This window comes from Eleutherodactylus coqui, chromosome 7 (assembly GCF_035609145.1).
Source record: "Eleutherodactylus coqui strain aEleCoq1 chromosome 7, aEleCoq1.hap1, whole genome shotgun sequence".
In the NCBI taxonomy this organism is placed as follows: domain Eukaryota; kingdom Metazoa; phylum Chordata; class Amphibia; order Anura; family Eleutherodactylidae; genus Eleutherodactylus; species Eleutherodactylus coqui.
The window spans coordinates 79,079,408-79,107,290 of NC_089843.1; the positions used below are offsets into that span (position 1 = coordinate 79,079,408).

Sequence of the window (27,883 nt, forward strand, 5' to 3'; positions counted from 1 at the left end):
GGGGCTCTTTACCTAGTAGTAATGAAATCAAACACCTGAATAGCTTAGAGACAGAAATATTAGATAGTTATCGACAAACCCCACCAGTGTTAACATGATCCCATGGCATTCTAATGTATATAATGGTAAGATAGATATTCCCTAGGGTTTGCTGCAGGAGAAAACAAGGTCAGGCATGTTGGATGTTTGCCAGAATATAAGTGGTGAAGGTGGTGTCTGGCAATAAACATACATGCCAGACCACCAGTTTCTTCTAGTCTACACCGAATGCAGGAGAATGCACTGTAGCTCCAATGCATCACATTAATATGTCTCGCTGCTTTGACTTTCTGAGGGTCTGTAGTAAATTTACATTGTAAGACGATTATCCTATACTTTCCATATGACTCCTGTGACTAGTACCAGCCTTAGGCTAGAGGGTATCCTGTGCAGAATTTTTTTTTTGCACCCCCTGACTGTTGTAAGAAAAAAGCTCTATATATTTCATAGATAGGCAGTCTGCCTCTAATCTGCCTGTGCCCAAAACAGCAAGATAGCAACATTCTTAGCAGAACAGCTCAAGGAATAAATAATGTACCAGAATCAAGTTAATAGCATAAATACAGCCCCAGAACCAAGGTCAGTACATAAATACAGCACCAGAACCAACTTAAGTACATGCATACAGCACCAGAACCAAGCTTATAACATAAATACAGCACTAAAATCAAACTCAGGACATAAACGCAGCAAGAAAAAGCTTATAACATAAATACAGCACCAGAACCAAGCCTATAAAACAAATACAGTAGCATAACTAAGCAACTGTGTTGCAGGCGCATCAATGGGTTGACAGCGAGACCTCAGAACATCAGAAAGGAGGAGACAGAGCCAGGAGGAGAATGATTGATATATCTCCATAAGATGCTGCCACACAGAGGAAGAAGGCCATCTGGTATGATGGACCTGGGAGGGGTTGATCTCCCTAGCCTACGTCTACCTGGTGTCCCTTTACAAACTGGTGGCCGGTGTTGTGTGCAGTTAAGGCTGGCCATACTTGTGACACACACAATGTTTATTAAATAAAAAGTCAAAAAAGCAACAAACCTGGCTTATGAAAAGAAAATGCAACACATTGTAAAAAGGGTTGCCCTCCTGTTCCGTTCCCCACAGCATACATGCTGCTAGGGAATCACCCCTGAGTATCAAGTAAAGCTAAAGCAACAAGCAAGCAAGAGAGATGCAGATCAAAAAGTCATACATTGCACTCACCCCCTACCTCGTACAGATAGTCATTTCTCTATAATACACTGTTTTTCAATAGCTGCTCCAAGAAGCCAATGCTGTACATTACGGTTGTAGATGCAGGGTGCTTATAGATGGTAATCACAATCCCATTTTAGTAGAAAATGTATTCTTTTTACTATACAAATTCACTTTCTTATATCAGATCCTACAATTGCATGTACACTAGTAATCTCTCCAGAAGAAACCTATAGCGCTGGTTATCCTGAGCTTCGGGATCCATGAATACAAAGACATAACTTACAAAGCCAGACCGATGAGGGGCATTTCTTAAGACTGGGGTACTAACCAAGTGGTGCAACAGTCTATGTGAGTAGGGCAGTGTCCACTATATTTCTCAATATATTGCATCTGTTGTTTAATGTTGGCACAAGCTTCTGAACATCATTAAACAGTGGGTTTTCTGGGACTGTAGTATTGATAGCCTATGCTTATTAGTCCAGATTTGGCTGGTTATATGCCATTCAGCTGAATGAAATAGTCACAGTGCTCTAGCAAGCCCCATGCCCCCTTTCTTGTATATCAGGCACAGTGCCGTATAGTTGGCTGTGGCTGTGTCGGGTACTGCAGCTCAGTCCTCTTTCATTTGAATGAGTCTGAGCGGCTGTGAGCTGTAGTACCAGGTATGACTACAACCAGGGATGTAACTATAGGGGATGCAGAGGATGTGGTTACACCCGGGCCCATGAGCCTTATAAGGGTCTGTAAGCCTCCTCTTCTCCATGTAGAGAGCCCAATACTATGAATAAAGCATTATAGTTATGGGCCCTATTTCAGATTTTGCATTGGGGCCTAGAAACTTCAAGTTACATCTCTGACTACAACCCAAATTATAGTGTTGTACCTGGAACTGGATAAACAGAGATGGTCAGGGGACCAGGGAAGCATCAGCATGGGGATTGGTAGAGTGAGTATTGCTCCATTTCTTTTGTTATACCATTGTAAGCTGTTTGCAAAAATAAATCAATTGGTTTAGAAAACCCATTTAACAGAGTTTTCTAGGTATAATAATAATCTTTATTTGTATAGCGCCAACATATCCCGCAGCCCTTACATAGACAGGGGGGATACAGAAAGACAAAAGTACAAAAATTACAGAACCGTGGTTACATATAGTAATCAGTTGATGGAAACAGTAGGGGTGAGGGGCCTGCTCCAACGAGCTTACATACTACAGATAATGGGGTAATAGATAAGGTAAAGGGCTGGAGATGTGCATGGCATGGCGGAGATGTGCACGGCATGGCGGAGATGAGCATGGCATGGTGAGGTGGAGTGTGAGGGATAATATACACATAGACAATGGTCAGACATTTAGCCGTGTGACGGCAGAATCAGTATGACTGCAGGGATAGTTGATGGTGGCTGGCATGGATTGCAGTCAGTAGGTCAGGGAGCATGTTATCAGGCGGAGTACAGAGGGGTTTGTTTAGGGGATGTGCTATGCCTCCCTGAAGAGGTACGTTTTTAGAGCACGCCTGAAGTTTTGTGAGTCCTAGATTGCCCGGGTATCCTTTGGTAGTGCATTCTAGATGATCGGTGCTGCTCGGGAGAAGTCTTGGAAGCGGGAATAAGAAGTTCGAATTAGATGGGTGCACGGTCTAGTTTTGCTAGCAGAGTGGAGAGCCCGGGCTGGGTGATGGATTAAGATGAGGGAGGCAATATAGCGGGGCGCTGCGCTGTGGAGGGTTTTGTGGATGAAGGTAGTGAGTTTAAATTGAATTCTGTACAAATATTAAAGACAGCTGTGGCCGCTTTAAATGGCTGATCGGCAAGATTGAAGAGTGTTGGACCTCCACCGCACTTGATGATGACCTATCTAGGGATGGATCATCAATATATACATACGCAGCAGAGTTTAACTTGAGATTTAACACGTTATGATAACTTTCTATGCCAAAGTTTGTTTACCCTTTTAATTACTTCATAAAGGCTTTTGTTGTGTTAAGATAAGAGAATCATTAAAATAAGATAGCTTGTCACAGAAAGCTATTACAGTTGGGTTAAACCTTGCTGCATTTGTAAGTCCTGGAAACCCCTCTAAAGAAAATCTTCCCGAATATATACTTCTAACTGTCTATTGAATACACTGTGGCTTGTAGATTATGTTTTGTGTTTGTATGTATGTTGCATTTTTCACCCCAAAAATGCAAAACTGTTTATGCATACAAATCAATGTACACAAGGAAAAGGCAACAGCTGCGCAATGACTTTAAATGCTTTTTGTAGATCCCGTCTATTATGTCAAGGTGTGATAGTTACCCATGGCAAATTATATGTTTAGAAAACAATGTACAAGTAATGAAGTGTCGGCTATACATATTATAGCACCAATGTCCATTTATTATGTAGTCAATTGTACCGAGGCAATGAGCTACTTATAGCTTCTTTACAAGGTATGAAAGGACACTGGAGGCACTTAGCACCTGCTCCCTCTTATGAAAATCTGGAAGGCATTGCTCTGCTGTAACTTCAGGTTAACAAGCTAAATGCTATAAAACAAGAGGGTTATGAGAAGGGTTATGAAGCAATGAAATGTTAATCCTGTTATTGAAACTGTAAGTCACAGCATATTAAAATCATCAAAAAGTTAGATTTTTACCTTTAAGTCATACATTAACTCTTTCATTCATTCGCCTGTTCATTCTTTCAATTATTCGTTCATCACAAGTTTATTAATTAAGCAAATCCATTAAAAGTTTTTTTTTTTGCTTTCTACTGTTGATCATCTATCCTCAGAGTCTATGGGTGTTGGTGAAGTTGACTTTGAACTATCTCGGACCGAAACAAACTTTTGAAAACCTCACCCAACACTATGCAGGAACTTTAAGTTACCCCTATGGACAGGGGGCTGACAATTTTTGCCTTCTTATATGTCTGTTTTTGGAGACTCGGTTATAATTCTTACCTGCCATCACATTGCTGTCCTGTATGTAATATGCGGGAGAGATATTAGCTATTTAAATCGCATTCACTCTCAGGAGAAAAGAGCCACTTATAAACTGAGCAGGAAACTTTTTCCAATACATTGTGACAAAGACAGGAGGTTTGTGGACTTAATTATCCCAATTCACTAGAGTATTTTCCTCCTCTGCATTTAGTGTGTGAATCAATATGCGTAGCTTAATAAACTCACTCTCAGGTTGAGGTTGAACTTTTGGTATTTTCTGCATTCAACATCTGTAATGAATAACATAGACAGAGTGATCTAAAATTAAATTCCCTTCAGCAGGTACTTATAGAATAAAGTATATATACATTTCTATATGTTACACCTAAGTATAGAAACCTACAGCATGAGCTCACTGCAACACATATCACACAGTGAAGCAATACAGTGCAGAATGATGTTACTGTATGTTAGGCATGCTTTATGAAATTTGTGTAAGTGGCACGACAAATATGCAATAAGATTGAGAAAACTCACGTCCCAAAGTAAGCATGCTTGAAAGTTGGCCATACACTGTACCTTAAATAGCACTCATTCAACGGACAGAGATTTCTCCTCAGCCTCCATATACTAAGCCCCCTTGACCAAGCGTGCACATGTTCTGTATGGGGAAAGGGGAAAAATCTACCATCAGTAGATCAGCCATCTTTCAGTGGTGGCGTATTTTCTCTGAGGAAAAAAAAGATTGGGCACAGGGGCATAGCTATAGAGGATGCAGGGGATGCGGTTGCACCCGGGCCCAGGAGCCTTAGGGAGCCCATAAGGCCTCTCTTCTCCATATAGGGAGCATAGTACTATGAGTAAAGCATTATAGTTGGGGGCCTTGTTACAAGTTTTGCATCGGGGGCCGGGAGCTTCAAGTTACACCTCTGATTGGGCATGTTTAAATCCACCAATGTCGGACCACTACATATACATTAAATGGTTGATCAGAATTTACAGGTTCAGCCAACATTTAATATAATGTATATGACCATCTTAAAGGGAACCTGTCACGTCTAATAGGCACCATAAACTAAGTTATGATGCTTATAGGATGGGAAATGTGGATTCCAGCGTTATTTCCTATACTTACCCAGCTCCCCGTTCGCTATTGAATGACAGCTGAGAGCTGTCTCTGATTGGTCCTTGCACTCAGCCAATCAGAGGCAGCACTCACTCACCCATTCATGAATTCATGAATGGGTGAGTGAGAGCTGCCTCTGATTGGTGAAGGCTGTGACCAATCAGAGGCAGCCCATTCAGCTGGCGGGGATTTTAAATCCCCGCCTGCTGAATACTACAGAGAGCAGTTCAGGAGAACTGCCGGTCGGACGCGGCTGAAATCCAGCTGCAGGAAAAAGATGAGTATACTTTTTTTTTTTTTTTTACACATTTTCAGGATGGTTTTCAGGGAAGGGCTTATACTTTAAGCCCTTCCCCGAAAATTCATCCAGCGCTTGCCGGCAGCCCATTGCTTTCAATGGAGCCGGCTGTATTGCCGGCTCCATTGAATTCAATGGGCGAACATCGTTCTCCTCTGCCACAGCTGTGGCAGAGGATAGCGGGGCCGTTTTGCTAAAAACGCTGCTAGGTGCAGATTTTTCAGCGAATCGTCGACTACGGTCACTCGATTTGCAGATGCGCATCCGTTATGCGATCCGCAAATCGCGCGAAAAAACGCCCGTGTTACTGAGGCCTTAAGAGGTTAAAAATGTTTTCCCACTGACGTCATATCTTCTGTTTAAATCGATGCCGTTGTGCTGAATATATCACACAGCAAATCCAAAGCTTACCACTGACTTATAATTGGCTCTATTGGGTCTCCAGTATGGGTGTCAATGGCTGCTATGTAAAATCGATAGTAGTAGAGTGTAAATGGTCAAATTTACCAAGTAATTCAGTGTGAAAAATTACTGTACATACAGATTCTGGCCAGATTTTCATTTTTTACATTAAAGAGATTGTCCTGTCTTAAACTATTGATGGCTTATCCCCAGGATAGCCAACCAATGATTTATTGGAGAAAGTCTGCCACTCAGGACCCCTGCTGATTAGTTATGTGCTGATCTGCTGCACTGAGCTGATTTCTGCAAAATAATTTAGCACTGTTACCACTGCAGTGGCCAGGCTTGGTATTGCAGCCAAAGTTCAGAGAGCTGTGACTGTAATACTAAGCCTGGCCATTACAGCAGTAATGGAGCCATCTACTTCCTGCAGAAATCAGCTCTGTGCACAATTACACTGACCCAGCATACAGCTGATCGGCAGGGGGTAATGATGTCCTATCTTGAGGCTGGACCATCGATAGTTTACAACTGGACAATTGCTTTAAAACACACTTTTAAGAAGGCGATTAGAAAGATTACTAGTCTAGATGCTACACATTAAAATCAGTTATCAATATTCCCAGTAATAAATGCTGTAAGCAGCGCCGCAGAATATGTTGGTGCTATATAAGCAACCAGAAAAGTCTAATACAGAAATCGGCAAACAGTAATGCAGGTTGCTATCAAACTAATGTCACATTTCTGACCTTTGCTGATAGCTATCTATTTACCATCCAAGGGAGACATTAAGAAAAGAATTTAGCCCTGACTCATGAATATATTTACGGCTTAGGGTATCGGAGGCGACCTTGCTGCTGCTGCTCTAACCCATGAACTAATCTCTAACCTAGTTTCTTCAAGCTGTATTGAGAGCAGAGGTGAACAATAAAGCTTTGGGTGATCCAGTAGTGCAAAAACGGGATTTGCCTCCTTGAGCTTCGTAAATCCTCCTCACTAATGAATTAGATAGGCTGAGTGTAGAATAATAGCGTCTCCTTGTTATGCCGCACTATGCACAAATAAAACCTGAAGTCTTCTCCATAGCAGCGAAATCTACTTCTGAACATTCCCGATAAATAAAATACATGGTTAGTGGATTATATAATAAAAAAGCAAATCCGATTTTACAGTGTAACGCTGTGACCCAGTCAAGCAGGTATAAGCATGTCTTATCCAAATAAATACAGCAGCTTTCCAATATCAGAGATGTATTACAGTGGATTTTAAGGGAATGCGGGGATCAGCATTATCACCCTGTTTGTTTTACTTTGCTCTAAGACATTCGTGTGTCAGACCGGTAAGCTATCTGCATGAGAAAGGAAAAGGCTGGCAGCTATTAGCCTGGGGGGTGAGCACGAGAAAGTGGCCTGTGGGCCTAAAGAACTGGCTTAGCATTTATAATATACTCTTACCTGAAGGAGTCTTGTGCTAGCGTTGCATAATAAAGATGTGTTTTACCTTGGGGCTGCTTCAGTACCAAAGCGCACATAAAGGGCTTATCTGGGATTAATAAAAAAGCTCTGTTCTTTTATTCCAAAACAGTGCCACTCTTATCTATAGGCTGTGCCTGGTATTGCAACCAAAGTGAATGGAGCTGAGCTGCAATAGCAGACACAATCTGTAGCGGCCTTCCACTTTGCTACTTTATATCCTAGAGTCTCAACTATGCTGTTTCACCATGGATGGTGCAATAGTAATTAGATTCCCCATCATTCTGCACTCAATATCCCATAATGACAAAGTGATAACAGAATGTTAGTTTTTCATTTTTTAAAAATGTACAAAGATTTCTAATGTTTTTGCATTGACATAAGTATTCACACCGTGTACTCAGTACTTAGTTGAAGCACCATTGGCAGCGATTCCAGCCTCCAGTCTTCTTGGGTATGATGCCACAAGGTTTGCACACCTAGATTTGGGGATTTTCTGCTATTCTTCTCTGCAGATCCTCTCAAGCTCTGTCAGGTTGGATGGGGACTATCTATGGACAGCCAGAGAGTCTTTTAGGTGCTTTTTGGCGAATTCCAGGTAGCCTTTCATGTGTATTTTACTTAGGACAGGCTTCTTTCTGGCTGCTATCTGCATAAAGCCCAGATGGGTGAAGTGCTTCAGTGATGGTTGACCTTCTGGAAGAAGCTCCCATCTGCACACAGGATAGTTGGAGTTCAGCCATGGGGTACTTTGTCACCTTTCTTACCAAGGCCCTTCTTCCCTGAGAACTTTATTTGGTGGATCCGCCAGCTCTAGGAAGAGTCCTGGTTGTTCCAAACTTCTTCCATTTATGAATTATGGAGGCCACTGTGCTCTTGGGAACTTACAGTGCAGCAGAAATGTTTTTGCAGCCTTCTTCAGATCTGTGCCTCCACACAATCCTGTCTCTAAGCTCTACAGGCAGATCTTTCCACATCATAGCTTGGTTATGGCTCTGATAAGCATTGTGAGCTGTGAGACCTTATATAGATAGGGGTGTCTTTTTTCAAATTATGTTCAATCAATTGAACTTACCACAGGTGACTCTAATCGAAATTTAGAAACATCTTAAAGATGATCAAGAGAAATGGGAGCCGTCAACCTAGAGCTACATTTCAAGCATCATGCCAAAGAGTCTGAATCAGAGCCATAACTTGAAGGCCCCAATGCAAAATCTGTAACAGGGCCCCCAACTAGAATGCTTTATTCATAGTACTGGGCTTTCTATATGGAGAAGAGAGGCCTTATGGGTTCCCTAGGGCTCCTGTGCCCAGGTGCAACCGCATCCCCTGCACCCTCTATAGTTACGCCCCTGGTCTGAATATTTGTCACTGCAAATCTAAATGGAGATGAGTGTCCAACAGAGATCTCAGGCGCCCTTGGCCTCCATTTAGTAAGTGATTATGGCTCCTGTGTGAAAGCTGTGTAAAAGGACCCTAAAACATATCTGCTTACTGTCTTTGCGTCAAACTTGTCCAGACCTCTAGACAAAACTACAAAAAAGTCCTTATTTACAGGAACTAAAAGTTCAGTTCTTTCCCTTCCTTTCAGTTCCTTAGACAGGAAGGGGCTGTTTGAAAGTTATACCCTTGCAGCCAGTATACTTCACATGGGGCTAATGTCTCTGTCACCCAGTCACTGATGTGGTCCACCTCATCCCCCCAAAGACCCCTCTGCCATATATGAAGCCAGAAGTATTTTGAATGGTGCATAGAAAGTGTGGGGCGTATTACAGCTCTTAAATTAGAGCCCAGGAGCTTTGAGTTACCTGTCTGCCCTCTGGGATCCCTGGCAGACAATCACAGTGAGAGAACCCTTCAGGACATGCTTGATTGGATTCATGCTTGCCGAGTGTAAAACATGTCAGACCAGAACCATTATCTAGATTTATAGCCTATGCGGTTGCAAATTAGCTGATGTCAGCCAAGCCAGAGTTTCCTCTAAAAGGAAAAGCAAAGACAGCTGTTTCAGAGTTCTTGCCCTTCGCTTGTACTCAGCAGGGTACTGGTTAGTTGGTGGAAGCTCTGGTGGGTTTTGGTTCTCATTGAAGAGACCCAACCGGTCTTATTTTCAGGTAATTCTACCAGAAAAATAATTACCCCCTTGGGTGCATCAAAGACATCCAGTATCCTCTCTGTACTGATGAAGCGTAAGAACTCTGAAACTGCAGTCTACACATGGGTCACTTTCACCTGCTGGTTGTCTCTAATGAGAACAGTACCCCCTTGGCAGCTTCTAAGGTTTTTTTTTGTTTTTTTTTACAATCAATCAGAAAACAAGGAATGATGAGAAATTTAGGTCAATAGTAATAGCAGTGAGCAAGGCAGGAGCTAGCTTCTTCTTTCTTGGGGTTCAAAGCCAAGACGTAGCTGCTGCATGAACAAAACGTGAAAAGGGTATCCTCAGGACAGGTCATCAATAGTTGATTGGCGATGGTCCGTTGTTTGAGATTCCCACCAATCAGTTGATACTCCAGCCCACTGTCAGTGCAGTAGGATCGGACATCATCATCAGTGGTCAGGGCTGGGATTGAAATCAATGGGAGTAATGCTTCCTCTTACATGTCCAGCACCTCATTGCAATCAGAGCTGGAATTGCAATAGGAAGAAGCATCACTTCCATTGATCTCAATGGGAGTGAAACTGTCTATCACACTCCCAGCCCTGACCACTGATAGCGACGGCCCCTCCACACGTGGCCTGGAGGAAAAGCTGATTGGCGGGAATACTGAGTGGCAGCCCCCTGACTATCAACTATTGGGTAGATCATCAATAGAAAATGCCTGGAATACCACTTTTGTTTAAAAAATGCAAAATGAATTTTTAGCACCCAAATGTAGCAGTTTTAGTGCAGTGCTCCAGAGCGCCACTGGTGAGTTGTGGTAATAATACGGAACTGCTAAAACCTCAATGGTCAGATTTTGGATGGTCACAAAGTCAATTCTAATTTTTTTCCCTTATATGCAAACAATAAAGTTGCATTATAGTGATTCCGTGATGGAATGCAACGACTGCCCTGCTTATATACGGTCAGCCTACAGTTTGCTACTTCACATGAAAATCATTTAATGTAAAAAGATGTAATCATGCGGATTTTGGGTAGTAAAAATCTGAAAACATTCCGATGGCTCTATGTATCCCTTCCTTTCTAAATCGTGTCCCTATCAGCCGCTGCTCCTATCTATAGCACGCTCACCATATTTCTATCATCGCGCCTTTACAACCTGTTGACGCAGTTCACTCAGGTCAATAATTATTGTTTCAGTCCCTGGATGGAAAGAGGATGTAGCAGGAATCATTGTGATTGGATGCAACAGACCTACAAAAATAAAAGTGAACAATTCTAAAGTTTTTTTGACCAGCAGGAAACACCAACAATACTCCCACCTTTTTCCTGTGACTTACCCAGAGTTCCTTCCAGGCGACACAGATAACTGATATTACCATGGAATCCGCTGAATGCCAATGAAAAAAAGAGGATATGCTGCATTGTGACATCTTATCTGATTGAAAACTAGCCTTCTGTTGCAGGAGACAAAAGTGGTATGTGACTTTTTTTGTGTTATATCCATCATGCACCTTCTAATCACTTGTATTTAACTCTTTGTGATCACTTCTGTTGCCTTCTTCATTCTATTTTCAATAGCCGAACACAGACAAGTTAAGCTCTTGGTATGACTTGCAGCAATTCTGGCTAATTGCTAAAGTAGATATGAGAAAAGGCTTGTAATTTACTTTGTAATTTCATTATGCACTACTACTATTTTACATAGGACTGCAGGCGAAACTGCGGCATTATCTTAGGTCAGTGAGTTATCATGGTAACTGCAAAAGGAAAAATACAACTCTGCTACATCTGAAGGCATTTTTTTTTACATTTTTTGGCCAAAGTGATAAAATGTTACTGATTTCTGGCTTTGATGATAATGTTTCTGCAGAATGCTATGTTAGGAATAGAGATTTAAGACTGTGGAAACAAGTTAACTCCCTCTTTCTTCATCTTTTCTTCTCCACTCTTTAGGGTGCAGAACACCCCTTTTACACGAACAATACAGCTCCGTTTACACGGGATGACTGTCGGGCACTTCAGTGCACACCAGCCGTCCCAGCGATGATCGCTCCTGTGCGTTTACGCATCATTTAGTGAAAGAAAGTGGAGCGGGCTGGGAATTATTCTGGCCTGCTCGCATCCATTCACAATAAACAGGCCATTCTTCATAGAAATCTAAGGAAAAGATGCACCAAAAATTGCACCAAAATCATAATGTCAGAATTTAGTACAGTGGAACTGAGCATGCTAGACTTTATCTGATTGTGTGATACGCCATTTGAGGTAACTCCCACATAACAAACTGGAAGTGAGGCCGGCCTCTACCAAGGCCCATTCGCGTGCACAACGACTGCGTAAGAGAGACAGGTAATGGCAGGCTTGCTGCAGCATCTGTAGCTTGTATAACAACTGTGCCGCTCAAGCCCCATTTATTAATTGAGATAGTTTGCAAGGGTTATTAAAAATGACCCTAGAAGGGAAGTAGTGTTATACCCTTAATGGAAATTGTGTATTATATTCCGCAATCTATATTTCTGCGAGATTGATATCATTCAGAAGGTGCTATTATTACATCCTAGTTATCAGTAGATCATGTCTAGACTATCAAAGCCAATAATTCTGTTTACTCATCATTACTTCATTGTTCATTTAGTTTCATTGTTATTTCTGTGTTCTTGACTAAAGGCTTATTTAGACACAACGATTATCGCTCCAAAGATGTCGCTCAAGCGACTTTTGAGCGACAATCATTGTGTCATTTACAGCGCAAGATGATCGCTCAAGATGAGCGATCACCTTGTGCTGCCAGTGGAGGATGCAGAAGACAAACGGGGTGTCCCCGCTTGTCTTCTGCATCCAGCTGTTCCCCCACTCCGAGTGCCCGAGCTGTTATACAGCCGAGCGCTCGGAGCGGAGGATGCAGAAGACAAGTGGGGTGTCCCCGCTTGTCTTCTGCATCCAGCTGTTCACCACTGGGAGTGCCCGGCTGTCATACAGCCAAGCGCTCCCAGTGAAGGATGCAGAAGACAAGCGGGATGTCCCCCCTTGTCTTCTGCATCCAGATGTTTACTGCATTGAGCGCCCGGCTGTTATACAGCCGAGTGCTCCTTGCTGGGTATGGAGAACAGCGCTGGACCGCTCTGTTCTTCATACCCAGCCTGTCATCAGAGAACGGGATACAGCTGAAACAGTAGTATCAGTTGTATCCCGCTGTGAATCCCTGATAAAGCACACTGAAAGACAACGATGAGCGACGGCTTAACAAAAACTGCACGATGTCAGTGCAGTTACACACAACGATTATCGCTCAGAAGACGGCTTTTGAGTGAATTTTGAGTGATAATCATTGTGTCTAAATGGGCCTTAAATATTCTGCACTTTGGTTACCCCATCTGCTGTATTGTATCCAGTATTTTGTGTTGCTAGACTTTTACCAGCAACATCCTGTATAGAAGGCCAGTAGTATCAGCTCCTAGCCCATGTTAATGCATACTGTAATTCAATGGACCATGGAGGGGAAAGCAGTGGTGTAGTCACAGATTACTGGAGTGAAGAAGAGGCATATCGTTCAAGAGCTAAGTATATGTGAAGCAAACAATCCCTTTAAACAAAAAAAAATAAACGTTGCATTTTAAAAAGGTTATTTGGTTTAGAAAACCCCATATTTAAATACACTATTAGGAAATTCTGAGAAAATAGTGGGGCGTCCCTCATTCGGGACCCTCAGCTGTTAACTAGAGCACAAAGTGTCAGTAAAGTGTCTCTCTCTGGAGGACTCAGCCTATACATGCATTACATAGACAGCTATTCATTGAAATGGGAATCATGTAATGTTTAATTTCCCCTGTGGAGGCACTGCAGAGAAATCGAGCCCTCGAAGCTGAGTTCCCCCAAAGATTACAGCTATTAGCCTGGGGTTTCAGACACCCTGTGGTCAGCTTATTATTAGAGGAACTAACAGAAAGGGATATTCCAAAGTAACAATCTTTTTAGCTCTTTACACTACCCCAACAGTCACATGAAAATTGGAAAAACCCTCCAGAAAATGTAGATTTTGATTATATGTCTCATGTAAATGTATTTTACACAGCACTGAATCGCCTTAAGTGCATTTTTAACCCCTTGGTGACATAACTAGTTTTAGTCTTAAGAGCCAATAAATAGTATCCCCTTTAACTTTTAATTTTTTTTGCCAATGTAGCTGTATTACACCTTGTATTTTGCAGGATGAGTATCTTTTTGGGGACAGTGGGAAAAAAAAACTATTTCACCACAGTTTTTTGTGATTCTTTATAACATTCACAGTGTGGTATAAATACTACCTTTATTCTATGAGTCATTATGGTTATGACAACACTAAATTTATAGAGATTCTATTATGTTTTAACACTTTTGCGCAATATAACCAATTGTTTTTTACAAAAATACTTTTTGTATGGCACCACATTCCAGAACCAAAGCATTTTTATTTGTCAGTTGACAGAGCTACATCAGACCTGTTTTTTTGGAAGAGCAACTTGTAGTTTATATAGGTACCATTTTGAGGTACATATTTTTTTTTATTCCTGTTTAGGGGATACAAAATAATCAGAAAATGGCTATTTTGTCTTCATTTTTTTATTTTAACGGATTTTTTTTCGTGCTTGATAAATAATGTAATATTTTATAGCATAAGTTATTATAGATGTAATGATGCCAACTATGCGTACGGTTTGTTTTTTTTCGTTCTTTGCATTTTTTAAAATATTTAAGCCTTGTTTAAGGGGAATTATTTTTTTTCTGTAAATACATTTAAATGCCACAGTCAGCAATCACTGCAGCATCTGTGGGGTTAAATGATGTAGCTGAGTGATTAGATGAGCAAGTCCTCCTTATTTCAATCCTTTTATGGGAAAAACCCTACATGTGACAAACGGAGAGCAAATATTCTCTCTTATTGATGGGGTAGAGGGTGATAATCTGAACAAAAATTCATATCACCCTTCCTGTGGGACTAGGGGATATGCAGAAAAATCACAAATGCTCTCTGCTGCCACTGGTCTCTCCTCCTCCCTCTCTCCTCTCCATACACACTACAAAATGGCAGCTGTAAATTCAGTATTCTCAACTCAACTTCAAATGGAGCTATCTCCGGGTTCTGTAGTGGCTACAACCATACTTTTACAATTCTAATTGCCTAAGGCAAAAAATACCCATAGGTAATATCTAGAGATGAGCGAGCGAACTCGCTAAGGCAAACTACTCGAGCGAGTAGTGCCTTATGCGAGTACCTGGGTTCCGGCAGGGAAGAGCGGTGAGTTGCGGGAGTGAGCAGGTGGGAGCGGGGGGGGGGGGGGGAGAGAGAGATCTCCCCCCCATTCCTCCCCGCTCTCCCCCGCCACTCCTCGCCCCCCGCCGGCGACGGAATCTTTTGAAACGAGCGGGCAGGTACTCGAATAAGGCACTACTCGCTCGAGTAGTTTGCCTTAGCGAGTACGCTCGCTCATCTCTGGTAATATCCCCTAAAATATAATCTAAATACCTTATTATTCATAAAGACACAGACAACATTGAATAATATTTAAAAGAAAGGGGCAAAAGTTAGTAGCAAATGAAATGTGACCACTGTAATAAACAACTAAATCCCCGGTTGTTGTTCCACCTGAGGACGCCGTGAGGCGAAACATGTCGGGGTGGCCACAGATTAGATGTTATTAGGGTTTTGGTGGTGCTGATTTATTAATCTCTACATAGGCTTTTGTAAATTGGCCACCTAGACCTATGTTTTAGTGTGTATATGTACAGTTACACACATGATGCTAACTGATGACTGCCGGTCACATTTAATTTGCTACCACCATTTACCCCTTTTTATTTTAAATATTATTCAATGTTGTCTCTGTCTTTTTGAATAATAAAGTATTTAGATGATATTTTAGTGGATATTACCTATAGGTATTTTTGGCCTTTGGCAATTAGAATTGTTTTTGTATGATCCAGAGTAATCCTAGGGAAATTTCATAATATATTCCTACAACTATACTTTTTGTATTATTTTAAAGCCAATAATCTTTCCTTTACAATAACACTAAAATCATATTACTAGCCCTGATAGAACTGGAGCTGATGCTGCAGAAGCATTGTACCATCTCTCATTTGCATACTAAATCTTCCAGAGGAGCATTGCATGGCTTTAGAAGTCTCCTTACACCTTCTATGTGATCTCCACAAGGAAAAGCTATACCCTTCCTAACCCACAGCATAGACCACATCAATGAAGGGCAAGAAACATCAAACAGTATGTCTGTACAGGGTTATCCTTTTCTTCTGGAGAAGACTTTGACTTTGGTTTAGATTTCCAGTCATTGTTACAAGGCTTGTTAAAACGTCTGACATAGAATTATTGGGAAACTGACTTTCAATAGGTCCTGCTGCCAGAGACATTGTACCATCTATAGTTTGAGCACTTGTGTAAACAGCTGATACAATTGTTACAATTGTAACGGGGAGCAAGAACGATAGTTTGTACAATGGTAGGAATGCTCGTTTATAAGAAACTCTCCTGACTATAATATGAGTTCTAATAAACCAGCACCAATACACTTGCTATCTCGTCAATTGGTGCTCTTTACGGGCAATTTATCTGCCTGTGTAAAACGACTCATAGACTGATGGTCACTGAACAATTGTTGCTGTATAAGTTTGAGCCTTTGTGCAGTAATAAGATTACAGTTTTACAAGATAAACTCACAATTCTCAAGCAAGACATTTCTGATCTTTAGAACAATGAAGATGGAGCAGCGGTTGTTTCGAGCACATAATGTTCTAAACCTAGGACATAGAGAAATAACACTACAATTCTCCAATAATAAGCATTTATATTTAGGGAAGTCCTATTTTCCTCAACCGCTAGGTCTGACTAACATAGGAAGAATCACCATCTTCAGTTAGCTGAAACGCATAGAATAAAATCCCAACACTGCAACATAAGTGTTGTAAATGATATGTTAAGTTCATGTGGGCTAGTAAGCACCGGGCCCACACGAACGCGGCCCAGAATGATAAGGAACAACAGGTTAAACTAGTACAGATAAACACCTGTCCCTATCTTCTATTAGGGTAAGTGACATTGACTTACCTGAGCGGGGACATCGCCCCCATAAAGGGTGGCCCAGCAGTCTTTGGTTCCTCCTAGGAACCTATGCACTCTAGATAGGACACATAAACAGGCCACCACCGACGGGGACAACAAGACAAAGTAAGAAGACACACAGAGCCAGAATCACACCATACAGCAGCCAACACTCAACCATTAGTAGCAGAAGTAAATGCTATAAATGCCAGGTGTTAGTTGACATTTAGATCAAAATATGGAAGCTAGAAGGCCACTTCACAGCTCCTGATTATACCACTAGTCCCTACACTAACCAGTAATCCAGCGACATAACCAAACAGAACTACAAGACACAAACCTTTGTTGCAGTCACCACACATAGAACCAGCTCACACCACACACAGAGAGAATGGGAACAGAGAAAGCTGGTCACACCCACACCTGGGAAGACAGCTCTTATGTGTACTGGCCTGGAGTTATTGGTTGACTGGATACACACACATGCCCAGCAAGCTCAATCAACACCACCTGTGGAGCTGAGCTGCTAGAAACACTGTGGCACAACAGGTCCCAGCCAGCACAACCCTAACATGATATTAGAAAGTGGACAGCAAACCTTCTTCAGCTGCTTGCTCATAGATTCTTAAAGGCAGGAGAGCAGGCAAGAAGTCTCAGCCAAAATATTGAATTATACAATATGTTAAGCACTTCTATACCTAGCTATGTTCTAGTGCTAACAGGGGTTTCATGAGAATACATTTTTCTGAGGTTTTGTCAATAGTAAAAAAAGTTGGGAACTACTTCTGTATTGGGAGGCAAGATAACCTTGAGATAATGGGTTTTCATGGTTGTCTCCCAGAGTGTGTTTTTGAAGCAGATGGTGGTATGTGATGGCACAGCGATGATTACGAACTGCAGCTCTCAAATCTTTTATAGTGTGCCTGAGGCACCTCAAACTTTCCCAACACTTCAGGGATGGGGTCAGACTTAGCCCTTACACAAAGTCCCTTCCTAGGGGGCTGAGCTGCACAGTACTGACAATCTAGCTGCATCAGGGCTGACAACCCAGATGACGGCAGAGCCTTCTACCGCAGAGCTTACCAGAGCTTTAATGCTTTCCACTGCCTGCCGCTGTTCTGACATGGAAGTGGAGACTTTTCTTTGGTGCTCCATATGCCTTCATCTCTTCCTCCTTCCACCCAGCTGAGTCTTAGGTAGGAGGAGGGGGAGCTCAAGGGGCGCATCTGTAGTGCTTGTCACCAGAGCCACTCAGTTGTAAGGGGAAGCACAAGGTAGGGCCTCCCCCTTACACTTTCCATTACTCTTGTGTTCCCATGTGTACTAATTCTATCAGGTACATATGGTGCGGGTGTTTGCAACATACCCCATTTAAAGGGAAGAACAGGTAAGGATAACTTTACATGGAATGACTGTCATTCAAATAATCACTCAAAAGACTGAATTAACTGACAGTCATTTCATGTAAAAAACACAGCCACCAACACGGTGACAAGTGAAACATTGCTCACTAGTCATTTTGTTTCAGCTCACCTAAAAATAGTCTCCGGTTAATCAAAACTCATCTGGTGTAAAGTCAGTCATTCATTTTTGAATGGAGATCCGCTCTATGAATGATATGTCAGCAAACAACTAATTAACAGTAAAAAAGCTGTGCAAAAACTTTCCAACAACTGTAATAACTTTTCTGGATGATAGTTGCTCAATGTAAAGGTGCTCTATGAGCCTGCCTATACACCCGGTGATCATGTGACTACATATCCCCCAATATGGCTGCCTGTTATTGCAGTTTCCTGTCTATAATAGGAAGTAGTAGCAGCTTAAACGTCTGCATTGACTAGTGAAATAGTAGGATGAACAGAACATGTAAATTATATTTTATGTGTGAAGAGGCAAATTGCAGAATATTAGATCCACATAAATTCTTCTTTTTTAAGCACATTTCCATAAATGTTCCTCTTGTTAGTCACTGGAGGTCCTATAAAACATATCATGTGAAAGCTACAAGTGTATCACTGCGTTCTTATGTATAACATGTTTTTGTCAATTCCATCCTTTTTAATCGCTATGGAAATGTAATGTACTTTATGACTCCAGTCAATAGAGTACAAGCGCATATAAAACTGTCGAGGTAAATTATAGATGCCGCAATGGATTGTTTTCATAATCGCTATTTACTGCCAGTAAATATCCATTATGGGGGAGCTCTGTCTTCTTAAACATGTGGTATGGATGATGAAATATTTAGGCAAAGGCGGATAAACAATTTTAGATTACCGTTAATTACTTTGATAGTGGGCATTAGATGACCTCTGTGGGTCTCGAGTCCTCTGGACAGTGCATTAATTGCCGGCTAATGCAATCAATTTCCATTTCTTAGAGACTTCTTTATGAAGTCTGAGCCATCATACGAAGCAATCTACTGTAATAACAACAATGCCATGTCAGGGAAATGTCTCACTGTGCCTTCAGAAAGTTCTCATAGCAGGAAGTAGTGAAATAATCTTGATAAGTTTTTATACACATATAGTATACTGAAATAACTGTAAAGTTACACTATCCTACCAAAAGTAATTAGGTATTTGAGCAAAAATGAAACGTAGTATTAATTTTCATGTGTGTGTTAATACTTAGGGCCTCCTTTGGCCATAATGACAATGGATACACTGTGACATAATTTCTACTAATGTCTGATACACTTTAGCTGTTATTTCCCTCCATTCATCCTGCAAACGTCTCAAAGTAGATTGTCTAGAATGTTATGGTATCACTCCATGTTCATGGTTCTTGCCAGTACAACCAACAGACTGAGACCATGCCACATAAAACGTTCCCAGATCCTAATGGAACCTCTGCCATACTTAACTGTTGGCACAGAACACTCATACAGAATGTGTTCCCCAGGCATCCTCCGCACCCAGGTATATCCATCTGATATGAAGATGGAGTAGTGTGATTCGTCACTCTATAGAACGCTCTTCCATTGCTCAATTTCCAATAATGATGCTCCTTGCACCATTATGGATAAGCCAATACATTGTGCTTCATGATAGATGGCTTGCATGCAACAGTATAGATCCAATATCATGCAGTTCCCCTCACAAACGATGACGGACACCTCCAGAGGTCTACATCTCATATAGCATGGTTTAAGAAAGACATGTGGCATGCTAATAAGACACAATCCATTCTGCTGATAGGACTGACATAATACTTTTGGTAGGATAGTGTATGTAGCAGCCACTGCTTGGGGTTGTGATGCCTGCTTGCTTTATTGGGCATTGCAACATGGTACCCCGATATTCTGCAAAGGTTGTAATTAGTGTGACCAAGTGAATCAGGCATAGCTGCAATACCACACACAACCTGTGGATAGGTGTGGTGCTGTTTTTGAATGAAAGCAGCCATGTTTTCTTAATCCTATACAAACCCTTTATGTTTAATCTACTTTTATTCAGGAAAAGTATATTTAGAATACCAATAACAATTCTAACATACAAAGTGCACAACAGTGTGGTCATATAGCAATATGCTTAAAGAAAAGTTGGAAGGCAGTAATGGACTAATCCTGGAGAAGGATAGGAAAAGACAAGTGTGTGTGTAGCCAAAGCTACTTGTCCTATAGAACTCATTATGTGATAAACATGTATAGTGAAAAGACGTAAGCTAAAAACACAAAACAATAATGCCCTGGATACTTGAAGGCCTATGGACTACCATACAGGAGGGTCAAGACACAAAAAAGAAGATGTAGACAGAGGGGTATGGAAAAGAGGAGAGATGAGGGGATAGAGGAGAGTGAAAAATAAACTTTACAACCCCTCAAACAGCAGTGGTGGTGATGTTGAAGAAATATTGATAGCCTTGTGTGCTGAAAATGTTTTCAACGTAGCTTTTACACACTCCCTATGTGAAAATACTTAAACACAAGGATGTTTATGCTGCAAAGCTAGAGGTATAACCAGTAGAAAGAGGGAGATTGTGATACTGCTGTATAGAGCTCTGGTGAGAACACATCTGGAATACTGTGTTTAGTTCTGAAGATCTCATCCACAGAAAAACATCAATAATATAGAACAATTCCAAAGACAGGGTACAAAAGGGTGGAAGATCTCAAGAACAAAGATTACCAGGAAAGACATAAAGAACTTAATTTGTATAACTTGGAGGAAAGAATGGAGAGGGGGACATGATGGAGACCTTTATATATGTTACAGGATGAGAGGAGGACATGATAGAAACCTTTATAAATGTTACAGGAGGAGAGAAGGGAGAGGAGGACATGATGGAAACCTTTATATATGTTACAGGAGGAGAGGAGGGAGAGGGGACATGATGGAAACCTTTATATATGCTACAGGAGGAGAGAAGGGAGAGAGAGAACATGATGGAATCCTTTATATATGTTACAGGATGAGAGGAGGGAGAGAAGAACATGATGGAAACCTTTATATATGTTACAGGAGGGGAGAAGGGAGAGGAGGACATGATGGAAACCTTTATATATGTTACAGGAGGAGAGAAGGGACAGGAGGGACATGATGGAAACCTTTATATATGTTACAGGAGGAGAAAAGGGAGGGTGGGGGACATGATGGAGACCTTTATATATGTTACAGGAGGGAAGAAGGGAGAGGGGGACATGATGGAAACCTTTATATATGTTACAGGATGAGAGGAGGGAGAGAAGAACATGATGGAAACCTTTATATATGTTACAGGAGGGGAGAAGGGAGAGGAGGACATGATGGAAACCTTTATATATGTTACAGGAGGAGAGAAGGGACAGGAGGGACATGATGGAAACCTTTATATATGTTACAGGAGGAGAAAAGGGAGGGTGGGGGACATGATGGAGACCTTTATATATGTTACAGGAGGGAAGAAGGGAGAGGGGGACATGATGGAAACCTTTATATGTGTTATAGGAGGAGAGAAGGGAGAGGGGGACATGATGGAGACCTTTATATATGTTACAGGAGGAGAGAAGGGAGAGGGGGACAGGATGGAAACCTTTATATATGCTACAGGAGGAGAGAAGGGAGAGAGAGAACATGATGGAATCCTTTATATATGTTACAGGATGAGAGGAGGGAGAGAAGAACATGATGGAAACCTTTATATATGTTAGAGAAGGGAGAGGGGACATGATGGAAACCTTTATATATGCTACAGGAGGAGAGAAGGGAGAGGAAGACATGATGGAAACCTTTATATATGTTATAGGAAGAGAGAAGAAAGAGGGGGCATGATGGAAACCTTTATATATGTTACAGGAGGAGAGCAGGGAGAGGAAGACATGATGGAAACCTTTATATATTACAGGAGGAGCGAAGGTAGAGGGGGACATGATGGAAACCTTTATATATGTTACAGGAAGAGAAAAGGAAGAGAGAGAACATGATGTAAACCTTTATATATGTTACAGGAGGAAAGAAGGGAGAGGGGGGAATAATGGTTCTGTCACCATGGGAACTCACAATATAAATTCAGGTATTACTATGTTTTTTGTAGTGCAAACATGGGGAGAACATACAAACTCCATGCAGATGTTGTCCTTGGTCAGATTTGAATCCAGAACCCCAGTGCTGCAAGGCAACAGTGCTAACCATATAATTTGAACACAATTTTTTTCATATTTTGCTGTTAAATATCTTACTGTTATCTTATCGGTTGTTACATATCTATATACTTTATTGGGAATACAGAAAGGATTTTAGTCATTTGTAATTTGACAATTTAACTAATCCATTTTTTGTACTATGTCTTACTGGAATAGGTCAAATGTACAATCCCAGCTTAGCTACAATAGATGAACGTTTTACACTCATACATAAAATCCAGAAGTCTCCACTCCGGGAGCTAAATGTATCCAGTTTCACGTTCTTTAAAAAAAATGCAGTCGGCCATGGGCAACAATCCAGGAAATGTTATAAAGTGACATATAGAATGAATGGGTACAGAGTGTGAATAGAAATCTCCAGGATTATTCAATACATACACGGTACATGGGTTCTTTGTGATAATTCTACAGCATGTTACGTGCATTTAGCTACAGATGTAGCAATCAGTATGACTGTGCATTGTGATAATTCAATTTACTGCATTGTAGTACATTGTGGTTAAAGGGTTGTCCCGAGAAAGCAAGTGGGGTTCAGCACTTCTGTATGGCCATATTAATGCACTTTGTAATATACATCGTGCATTAATTATGAGCCATACAGAAGTTATTCACTTACCTGCTCCGTTGCTGGCGTCCCCGTCTCCATGGTGCCGTCTAATTTCAGCGTCTAATCTCCCGATTAGACGCGCTTGCGCAGAAGGGTCTTCTCCCTTCTCTTGGGGCTCGGCACAAGCGGCGTTCTGGCTCCGCCCCCTTCTACGCGTCATCGCGTAGCTCCGCCCCGTCACGTGTGCCTATTCCAGCCAATCAGGAGGCTTGAATCGGCAATGGACCGCACAGAGCCCACGGTGCACCATGGGAGAAGACCCGCGGTGCATCGTGGGTGAAGATCCCGGCGGCCATCTTGGTAAGGTAAGTAAGAAGACGCCGCAGAGCGGGGATTCGGGTAAGTACTAAACCTTTTTTTTTTTTTTTTTTTTTTTTAACCCATCCCTTGTGTTTGTCTCGCGCCGAACGGGGGGCCTATTGAAAAAAAAAAAGCCGTTTCGGCGCGGGACAACCCCTTTAAGTAATCCTAATGTGTTACATGTCAAGTTAATGCTCGCTACATCTGTACATTTTTGAATATGACATTTGTTTCAGGTGCTGATATGGTTATCTCCTAGTAGAATTAAACAGGCTGGGAAGAGTAGGGGAAGAAGGCAAATACTGCTTACATCTATACCTTACAAGCTCTTTTTGCTGTCCATCAATAGGTATTTGATGTATTTGACATGCATTTTTATGTGTGATTAAGCTGTACAGTAGTTAGCTTATATCAGATTCTAATGTATCTACACTATATAGAACATTCCGATAAATTATCAGTTCATCTTTAACTGGAGATATTAAATCAAGATCAGGTTGTGTTCATACGGTTGTCATTCTCCGATGAGTTCTCTCCTTGGCCGATGGAAAATGAACCTATTCATTTGAATTAGTTCATTTACATGAGCGATTTTTTCACTAGGACCAATAGTCAGAGTCTGAAAAATCGCTACTAGTGATGAGTGAGCATACTCGCTAAGGACAATTACTGGATCGAGCATTGTCCTTAGCGAGTACCTGCCCGCTCGGAAGAAAAGGTTCGGCTGCCGGCGCGGGTGAGAGGTGAGTTGCGGCAGTGAGCAGGGGGGAGCTGGGGGGAGACAGAGATCTCCCCTCCGTTCCTTCCCGCTCTCCCCCGCCGCTGCCCGCTGGCAGCCGAACCTTTTCTTCCGAGCGGGCAGATACTCCCTAAGGACAATGCTTGATCGAGTAATTGCCATTAGCGAGTATGCTTGCTCATCTCTAATCGCTACATGTCCTATGTTCATGTGCGTTATAAGACATGTAATGTGCAGTGTCCGCACATCAGACAGCACGTAGACGGGGTGTCCATATGCTGTATGATATGATTTGTTCCTGATAGTCTCTGGCGCAACTCACTCTCAGCCGTGCAAATATGGCCTTAGAAGGGTAAAAATGAGGAGCATCACGTACAGAAGCGAAGACCTCTAGATCTGTATAGTATACAGTAAATGGTTCTAACATAGTGACAATTAGGCCTCCTTCCCACGAACGGATTTACGCTGCGTAAATTCGCGGCAAAAATCCGCTGCGTTGCCCCCTGCTATTAGGTTCTATTGAACCTAATAGCACAATGCTCACGATGCGGAATTCCACCGCGGAATTTCGCACCGTGAAATCTCCCGTCCTCACCCGCAGCATGCTCTATTTGCCGCGGGTGTACGCGCTGACGGCTTTCATTGCAGTCAATGGAAGCCGTCCGTTCACGCTATCTCCCGCTGTAACACAGCGGAAGATAGCGTGAAAACGCTTTCCTGCCTACCACCGCCGCGTCACATGACGCGGCCGGCGCGTCACGTGACACGGCCGGCCACGTCATGTGACGTGGTGGGCATGTCACATGACGCGACGGCGGTGGGCGGGGAAGCGTCTTCACGCTATCTTCCGCTGGTATGTATGGGGTCTCTGGGGGGCGCCGTGACGGGCTTCACTGCGGAATATTCCGCGGCGGAGCCCGTCACGCTCGTGTGAAGCCGGCCTTAATGCTAGGCTGAAAAAAGATATATGTCCATCTAGTTCAGCCTATTACTTCCCCAATGTTGATCCAGAGGAAGGCAAAAAAAAAAAAAAAACTGTGTCGTAGAAATCATTTTTCCTCATTTTAGGAAATAAATTCCTTCCTGACTGCAATCTGGCAAATGGAATAATCCCCGATCACTAATCCCTCTGAAGTAATCAGTGATTATAACATATAATATTATATCGCTTGAGAAAGGTGTCCAGGCCGTTCTTGTACTCTTTTAGTGAGTTCGCTGTCACCACGTCCTCAGGCAGAGAGCTCGATAGTCTCATTGCTCTTACAGTACAGCAACTGTAACATAATATGCAAAGCAAAGAGGTATGAAGCTAACTAACCAGGCACAGAGTTAGTTAAATATACGCAACTATTTTTTGTTTTTTTTTTACTTTTGTCTTTTCCTTCCCAGTTTCAAATAATCATAACTTCTTTATTTCTCCATCAAGCTAACCATCTGAGGGCTTGTTTTTTTTGCGGGATGAGTTGCATTAAATAGCACTATTTAATATACCATATAATGTACCAAAAAATTTCCAAGTGGGATGAAATGGAAAAAAGAACTGAATTTTACCATTTTTTCTTGGGGCGTCTTATTTTTACAGTCTACACTGTACGCAAAATTGACATGTTTATCTGTGGGTCAGTACAAGCATGGTGATACAAAATGTATATGGTCTTTTTTTGCTGTTTTACTCCAATATATATATATATGTGTGTAATTTATTTATTTTTAATGGCCTTCTGTCAGCATATTCTGACCGCCATGACTTTATTAGTTTTCCATCGATGAGGTTGGATGAGGCATTCTTCTTTTTTCAGGACAAGCATTTTTTTTCTGTTGACACCATTTCAGGATACATGCCACTTTTTGATCGCTTTTTATAAAAAAAAAATTCTTGGTATTGTGTCTTCTTATCTCCAGCAGTCCCATAGAGATGAATAGAGAGACAGTGTGCAGACTTCATCGCTGCTCCATTCATACAGGAAACACGGGAACCTTGTTCTCATCTCCTGTATGGATGTCCAATAAATAAGGTACAGTGTGGTAGAAGCCAAACCTCACTAAATGTTGTCTAAATACTCTACAATAAAAAAGAATTTCTCCCAATGACTATATTCGGTGTTGGAAGGTGGTAGCGGCACATAAAGCTCTGTTAAACCCGCATTTTATGGTTTCCTTCAAGGGTTCTTGCATAGTTGATGAAACGAATATTACAACCTGTAGCATGAGGGTATTTTCACATGGTGCAGAACGAGCGCTGCCAATCTGGCTGTAGATATGTTACACCTAATCCCGGACGCCGAAGAGTCATGGGTACGCCCTATTCTTTATAGCAATGAATGGTTTTACTGGAGCCCTCCACTATAGGTGCCCTTTTTCCGTACACCTATAGCACCTCCGTGCACCTTCAGAATTTCCCAGACTCTGGGGTTTGAAATGACCTTGCTGGCAGTGAGCCGATCAATATTTTATTACTTTATTTTTACTATCCTGTTGAAAGGAACACTAGAGCGACAGCTAGACTTTCTTGTAGTAAGACTTTTTATACAGTCATCAAAACTTTCATGAGTTTGCAAGAGATTTCTAAGTGATTTTCATGTTACCCTGTGGAGGAAAAAAAGTGGCTACTACTTTCTATAGTCAGTCTGAAATCCCAGCTTTAAAAAAAAATCGCAACTAAATCTCTTGACTAAAGCAATTTTGAAAAGATTTTCAGGCTGCATTCTTACAGATAATGACGTTACAATGATTCTTTGCAGAGGTAACTAGAGACGAGTGAGAGTACTCGCTAAGGCAAATTACTCGAGCGAGTATTGCCATTTGCGAGTACCTGCCCGCTCGTCTCAAAAGATTCGGGTGCCGATGGGGGTGAGCGGTGAGTTGCAGGAGTGAGCAGGGGGGAACCAGGGGGAGAGAGTGAGAGAGAGATCTCCCCCCCTGTTCCCCCCTGCTCTCCCCCGCCGCTCCCCGCCCGCCGCCCCCCGCTGGCACCCGAATCTTTTGAGACAATACTCACTCGAGTAATTTGCCTTAGCAAGTACGCTCACTCATCTCTAGGGGTAACACATCTACGAATAGCCCTAGCCTAAAAAGGTAAAATTGACCATAGCTGAGTATGTTGGTAGCAGCTCAAATCACCAACGTTATGAGGACATCTATAAGATACTCTTAGGGCTCACACTCACTTGCGATAGCGTTTTTGCGATGTTGCGAGGCTGTGTTTTTTTGTATGGTATTGAAATGCATTGAGTATAATGTAGCTGTGCTCATTTGCAATGTTTTCACGTCTGCGAGTTTGCGTTTTTTTCTCGCGTGCTATGGTCCTATTTCTTTGCGATGTTTATATTTTCTTTTCCACGTAAGTCAATGGAGTGCTGAAATATCGCATCGCAGGACGCATAACGCGTGCAAGAATGCGATGGTGCTATGTTTTCTGTGTGGAATAGTGACTAATGGGAAGGGCGGGCTTTTACAAGGAAACAGCAGTACGTCAGCAGTGCGGAGGAAGTTTGGACAAAAGCAAGACCATAAAAAAACGCAAGAGAGGCATTAAATACGCCTACCATGCGATGCGAGTTTTCAGAGAACAGAGACACATCACAATCGCACAAAAAACGCAAGTTCGCACCTGCGATGTCGCTGTGATTTTTTTCTCGCAAAAACGCTATCGCAAGTGAGTGTGAGCCCTTATAGGGGTAAAATAGTGCAATTCTGAAATATGTACTTCAGGAAGAGCCTCAAATTAGTGATGTAGAGTATTCTTGTAGATACAACGATTAGAAGAGAGCATTGAAAAACAAAAAACATGGAGGGAGCTCGCCTTTAGGATCATCGAGGGTCGTGACCAACTAAACGGCTGACAACAACAATTGACTGACACCTTTTAACCCTTTATAGCATTAATGATAAAAGTCTGATCGGTGGAGGTCTCACCACTGACCACTCACTGAAAACGGGGCC

At 41.9% G+C, this 27,883-nt stretch overlaps 1 protein-coding gene and 1 long non-coding RNA gene across 4 annotated transcripts in view; one reads left to right on the forward strand and one right to left on the reverse strand.

Annotated features, from left to right (window-relative positions):
- Positions 1-27,883, forward strand: part of LDB2 (LIM domain binding 2) — a 346,526-nt gene that overhangs the window by 41,629 nt on the left and 277,014 nt on the right. The window lies entirely within an intron of this gene.
- On the reverse strand, positions 3,345-10,836 carry LOC136573344 (uncharacterized). Its single transcript, XR_010785874.1, has 3 exons — positions 10,708-10,836; positions 4,421-4,464; positions 3,345-3,776 (listed from the first exon to the last, which is right to left on the reverse strand). It is a non-coding gene; the product is annotated as an uncharacterized lncRNA (long non-coding RNA).